Source organism: Lolium rigidum, chromosome 2, assembly GCF_022539505.1.
Source record: "Lolium rigidum isolate FL_2022 chromosome 2, APGP_CSIRO_Lrig_0.1, whole genome shotgun sequence".
In the NCBI taxonomy this organism is placed as follows: domain Eukaryota; kingdom Viridiplantae; phylum Streptophyta; class Magnoliopsida; order Poales; family Poaceae; genus Lolium; species Lolium rigidum.
In genome coordinates, this window is record NC_061509.1 from 142,876,673 (window position 1) to 142,883,758 (window position 7,086).

Consider the following 7,086-nt stretch of genomic DNA (forward strand, 5'->3'; position numbering starts at 1 on the left):
ACAACAAAGAGTCCCTAGTATGCCTCTTAACTAGCTTGTTGATTAATGGATGATTAGTTTCATAATCATGAACATTGGATGTTATTAATAACAAGGTTATATCATTGTATGAATGATGTAATGGACACACCCAATTAAGCGTAGCATAAGATCTCGTCATTAAGTTATTTGCTATAAGCTTTCAGTACATAATTACCTAGTCCTTATGACCATGAGATCATGTAAATTACTTATACCGGAAAGGTACTTTGATTACACCAAACGCCACTGCGTAAATGGGTGGTTATAAAGGTGGGATTAAGTATCTGGAAAGTATGAGTTGAGGCATATGGATCAACAAGTGGGATTTGTCCATCCCGATGACGGATAGATATACTCCGGGCCCTCTCGGTGGAATGTCGTCTAATGTCTTGCAAGCATATGAATGAGTTCATAAGAGACCACATACCACGGTACGAGTAAAGAGTACTTGTCGGAGACGAGGTTGAACAAGGTATAGAGTGATACCGAAGATCAAACCTCGGACAAGTAAAATATCGCGTGACAAAGGGAATTGGTATTGTATGTGAATGGTTCATTCGATCACTAAAGTCATCGTTGAATATGTGGGAGCCATTATGGATCTCCGGATCCCGCTATTGGTTATTGGTCGGAGTGAGTACTCAACCATGTCCGCATAGTTCACGAACCGTAGGGTGACACACTTAAAGTTGGATGTTGAAATGGTAGAACTTGAATATGGAATGGAGTTCGAATATTTGTTCGGAGTCCCGGATGAGATCCCGGACATCACGAGGAGTTCCGGAATGGTCCGGAGAATAAGATTCATATATAGGAAGTCATATTCCAAGTTTGGAAATGATCCGGTGCATTTATGGCAGGTTCTAGAAGGTTCTAGAAAAGTCCGGAAGAAATCACCATGGAAAGTTGAGTCCCGGAGGGACTCCACCTTGCATGACCAGCCAACCCTAAAGGGGAGGAGTCCAAGGTGGACTCCCCTAGGGTGGCCGGCCAACCCACCTCAAGGAAAGGTGGGAGTCCCACCTTGGGTAGGACTCCCTCCTTGAGTAGGTTTCCCACATATGGGAGGTTTTAGTGTTGGGGTCTTATTCGAAGACTTGGACTAGAACTCTTGGTGCTTCCACCTATATAATGAGGGGCATAGGAGAGGGGGCTGATCACTCTTTGGCTCAGCCTTGGCCACACCCCTTAGAGGGCCGGCGCCCAACCCCCCTCTCTCCCCAAACCCTAGCGGTCTCTCTCCTCCACCACATCCCGCACGCTTAAGCGAAGCTCCGCCGGATTTCTCCACCACCACCGACACCATGCCGTCGTGCCGTCGGATTCAAGAGGAGCTACTACTTCCGCTGCCCGCCGGAACGGGGAGGTGGACGTCGTCTTCATCAACAACCGAACGTGTGACCGAGTACGGAGGTGCTGCCCGTTCGTGGCGCCGGAACCGATCGTGATCAAGATCTTCTACGCGCTTTTGCAAGCGGCAAGTGAACGTCTACCGCAGCAACAAGAGCCTCATCTTGTAGGCTTTGGAATCTCTTCAAGGGTGAGACTCAATACCCCCTCGTTGCTACCGTCTTCTAGATTGCATCTTGGCTTGGATTGCGTGTTCGCGGTAGGAAATTTTTTGTTTTCTATGCAACATTATCATTCAGCCGGAACAGAGACTTCTGTCCCTCGAATTAGAGTTTCGCAATGGCGGCGGCGTTCCTGGAGTCTTTCTGGAGTTTTGTCAATCCGTATCGCGTTTTTAGGTCGAAAGGGCTTATATAGGCGAAGAGGCGGCGCAGGAGGGGCACCAGGGCGCCCTCCCCATAGGCCGGCGCGGCCAGGGGCCTGCCCGCGCGGCCCTATTGTCTGGGGGCCCCAGGCCTCCCTCCGGCTCTCCTTCGGTGTCCTGGTCCGTCTCGGTGAATTATGATGTTTGGTCTTCGTTTCGTCGAATTCCGAGAATATTGCCCGAACAGCCTTTCTGGAACCAAAAACAGCAGAAAACAGGAACTGACACTGTGGCATCTTGTTAATAGGTTAGTTCCGTAAAATGCATAAATATGACATAAAGTGTGAACAAAACATGTAGGTAATGTCATAAAACTAGCATGGAACATAAGAAATTATAGATACGTTTGAGACGTATCAAGCATCCCCAAGCTTAGTTCCTACTCGCCCTCGAGTAGGTAAACGATAACAATGATAATTTCTTAAGTGACATGCTACCAACATAATCTTGATCAATACTATTGTAAAGCATATGAAGTGAATGAAGTGATAGTAAAGATAATGACTAAACAACTCGAATCATATAGCAAAGACTTTTCATGAATAGTACTTTCAAGACAAGCATCAATAAGTCTTGCATAAGAGTTAACTCATAAAGCAATAGATTCAAAGTAAAAGGCATTGAAGCAACACAAAGGATGATTAAGTTTTAGCAATTGCTTTCAACTTGTAACATGTATATCTCATGGATAGTTGTCAACATAAAGCAATATAACAAGTGCAATAGGTAAACATGTAAGAATCAATGCACAGTTGACACAAGTGTTTGCTTCTAAGATAGAAGGAATAGGTAAACTGACTCAAAAATAAAGTAGAAGATAGGCCCTTCGCAGAGGGAAGCATGGATTACTATTTTCGTGCTAGAGCTTTTCATTTTGAAAACATATAAGCAATTTTGTCAACGGTAGTAATAAAGCATATGCGTTATGTATAAGATATCCTATAAGTTGCAAGCCTCATGCATAGAATACCAATAGTGCTCGCATCTTGTCCTAATTAGCTTGGATTAACACGGATTATCATTGCATAACATATGTTTCAACCAAGTGTCACAAAGGGGTACCTCTATGCCGCCTGTACAGAGGTCTAAGGAGAAAGTTCGCATTGGATTTCTCGCTTTTGATTATTCTCAACTTAGACATCCATACCGGGACAACATAGACATCAGATAATGGACTCCTCTTTTAATGCTTAAGCATTTTAACAACAGGTAATATTCTCATAAGAGATTGAGGATTTGTGTCCAAACTGAAACTTCCACCATGATTCATGGCTTTACTTAGCGGCCCAATGTTCTTCTCTAACAATATGCATACTCAAACCATTTGATCATGAAAATCGCCCTTACTTCAGACAAGACGAACATGCATAGCAACTCACATGATATTCAACAAAGGTGTAAAAGTTGATGGCGTCCCCAGAAACATGGTTACCGCTCAACAAGCAACTTATAAGAAATAAGATACATAGCAACATATTCAATACCACAATAGTTTTTAAGGCTATTTTCCCATGAGCTATGTATTGCAAAGACAAGGAATGAAATTTTAAAGGTAGCAGTCAAGTAATTTACTTTGGAATGGCAGAGAAATACCATGTAGTAGGTAGGTATGGTGGACACAAATGGCATAGTTTTTGGCTCAAGGATTTGGATGCACGAGAAGAATTCCTCTCAATACAAGGCTAGGCTAGCAAGGTTGTTTGAAGCAAACTCAAGTATAAAATGGTGCAGCAAGACTCACATATGAACATATTGTAAGCATTATAAAACTTTACATCGTCTTCCTTGTTGTTCAAACACCTTAACCGTGAAAATATCTAGACTCTAGAGAACAATCATGCAAACCAAATTTTAACAAGCTCTATGTAGTTCTTCATTAATGGGTACAAAGTACATGATGCAAGAGCTTAAACATGATCTATATGAGCACAACAATTGCCGAGTATCAAATTATTCAAGACATTATACCAATTACCACATGAAGCATTTTCTGTTTCCAACCATATAACAATGAACGAAGCAGTTTCAACCTTCACCATGAACATTAAGAGTAAAGCTAAGAACACATGTGTTCATACGCAACGGCGGAGCGTGTCTCTCTCCCACACAAGCATGAATTTATTCAAACAAAACAAAAACAAATAGACGCTCCAAGTAAAGTACATAAGATGTGACCGAATAAAAATATAGTTTCAAGAGAAGAAACCTGATAAGTTGTCGATGAAGAAGGGGATGCCTTGGGCATCCCCAAGCTTAGACGCTTGAGTTTTCTTGAAATATGCAGGGATGAACCACGGGGGCATCCCCAAGCTTAGACTCTTCACTCTTCTTGATCATAGTATATCATCCTCCTCTCTTGACCCTTGAAAACTTCCTCCACACCAAACTCAAAACAAACTCATTAGAGGGTTAGTGCATAATCAAAAATTCACATGTTCAGAGGTGACACAATCATTCCTAACACTTCCGTACATTGCACAAAGCTACCGGAAGTCAATGGAACAAAGAAATCCATCCAACACAAGCAAAAGAGGCAATGCCAAATAAAAGGCAGAATCTGTCAAAACAGAACGATCCAGTAAAGACGAATTTTTAGAGGCACTTGGACTTGCTCAGATGAAAATGCTCAAATTGAATGAAAGTTGCGTACATATCTGAGGATCACGCACGTAAATTGGCAGATTTTTCTGATTTACCTACAGAGAACCCTGCCCAAATTCGTGACAGACAGAAATCTGTTTTTGCGCAGTAATCCAAATCTAGTATGAACCTTGCTATCAAAGACTTTACTTGGCACAACAATGCAATAAAGTAAGATAAGGAGAGGTTGCTACAGTAGTAACAACTTCCAAGACTCAAATATAAAACAAAAATTGCTGTAGTAAAATAAACACATGGGTTATCTCCCAAGAAGTTCTTTCTTTATAGCCATTAAGATGGGCTCAGCAGTTTTAATGATGCTCGCGTAAGGATGAGAGTTGAAGCAAAAGAGAGCATCAAAAAGCAAGTATGAAAAAAATTTAAGTCTCACCCACTTCCTATGAAAAGGGATCTTGTACACAAATAAATTCATGAAGAACAAAGTGACAAGCATAAGAAGGCAATACAAGCACAACTTCAAAATTCTCAACATAAAGAGGGGAAACTTAATATTATTAAGATGCATATAACCATGTTTCCCTCTCTCATAATAACTTTCAGTAGCATCATTGATAAAATCCACAATATATTCATCACTTAAAACATTCTTATCATGGTTCATATGCATAAAAGTATCATTATTTTTGGCATAAGAAAAACTCTTCTCATTAATAGTAATTGGAGCAGGATCATTATCAAGAATTTGAACATGGTAAACAAGTTGCATGCTAAGGGAATTATTTTTGGCAATCCAATCATAACTATGACAAGTTTCATAAGGATAGTTATAACCTATATCATAGCATTCTTTATAATAATCATCAAAGATTGGGGGCACAGTGTCATCATAAGAAATAGAATAGTTATCTTTCACAATACGTTCATATGTGAACATACCATCATCGTTACTAGAAGGAGATGTATCAAACATATAATGATCAGTAGCAAAAGGATTTTCAAACACCTCATCCCCAAGCTTAGAGCTTTCTATATCATTATGGGAGGAGGCATGGATAGTACTGATACTATGGCAATTATTAACATCATCATTTTCAGAATTAGTTTCCCAGAGATTTGCAATATCAAAAGTAGTGTGCTCTTTCAAATCATGATCACTAATGTAGGTAAAGGGCATAGGAAGATCATTGTACTCAGATTCATTATCATAATAATCATCAGGAGCAACATACTTACGGTTACCTATCGTTATCTCATACACGAGGGGATATGCTGTTACCTCTTTCTTTTTATTCCCCTTCTTCTTCTTCTTCTTCTTCGTTCCCTTCTTCTTCTTCTTCTCCTCGTTCCCTTCTTTAGGAGGGAGAGGCTTGATGAGAGGCTTCTCCACATAACCTGCTTTATTTCCAGAGACAATAGAAGAAACTTGGGAGGATTCCTCCTTTTCATTAGTAAGTTTTAAACACACAGCGGTCCTATCATATTTTGGCAAGGTGTCACCTTCTAAAATATTTTGTATGTAAGTATTTGTATGGCAATTATCAATGCAATAAGAAAAACACCCATGCAGGACATCATCAATATCAAGATCGTTAATATCTAACAAAGAAATTTTTCTTGATAACTCTTCACACCACAAGAATAAAGTAAGTTCATCATGCTGATTAGGAATAATTTCATCATCACAATACAAATTTGCAACACTCATGGGGTTCAAATTATCATTGAAGGAGCATTGAAAATTAAAATGACCCACTCTATGGTAAAGTTCACAAATAAAAGGATAGAGGACACAAACCTTTTTACCAAGATCATCTAGCGCCCTAGACCACTTTCTAGTTTTTTCATTAGTATGATGGATACAATATTCATCTTCGATTTGATTAATTCCACAAGGTCTATGCATTCCACAAAAATTAACATGCTTGTAGCAAATAGCATTCTTAGGAGTTTGAGCATGTTTATTGCAATCATTAACAACAATTTCATCCTTCATACAAGCCTCTTTAAAAGGTTCATGATACTTATCAAAATTCTTCCTAGGCAATTCAAAATGAGAGGCAAAAACTTTATAAAGATTTGCAGCAACCTGAGAGTCAAGACCATAGGTAGCACTCATATTTCGAAATTTACCAGTATCCATAAAAGTTTCAATGCATTCATAATCATAGTTTATACCTGATTCTTTACCTTTGTCGTTCTCCCAATCTTCAACGTTCTCCTGAATCCGATTAAGAAGGTCCCATTTAAACTCTTCTTTATTGCGCGTGAATGATCCAGAACAAGCAGTATCCAGCAAGGTTTTATCTTGAAAAGAAAGTCTTGCATAGAAATTATCAATGATGATATTACCAGGAAGCTCATGATTGGGGCATTTGAGCATTAAAGACTTCAATCTCTCCCATGCTTGGGCAATACTCTCTCCATCATGAGGCCAAAAATTATATATTTGGTTTCGGTCTTTGTGAATTTCACTTGGAGGATAGAATTTGGAATAAAATAGAGGCACAATATCCTTCCAATCAAGAGAATGCTCATCCTTCAGCAGTTTATACCAATGCGCCGCTTTACCAGACAACGACATAGAGAATAATTTCTTCTTCACTTCATCCATAGAGATACCTGCACACTTGAATAACCCGCATAATTCATGCAAAAAGAGTAAATGATCTCTAGGATGGACAGTTACATCC

General features: G+C 39.6%; 1 non-coding gene across 1 annotated transcript; it reads left to right on the top strand.

The window, feature by feature from the left end:
- Positions 1 to 6,749: 6,749 nt before the first annotated feature.
- On the top strand, positions 6,750 to 6,855 carry LOC124693716. The gene has a single exon (XR_007000175.1). It is a non-coding gene; the product is annotated as a small nucleolar RNA R71 (small nucleolar RNA).
- The last annotated feature ends 231 nt before the right edge of the window (positions 6,856 to 7,086 follow it).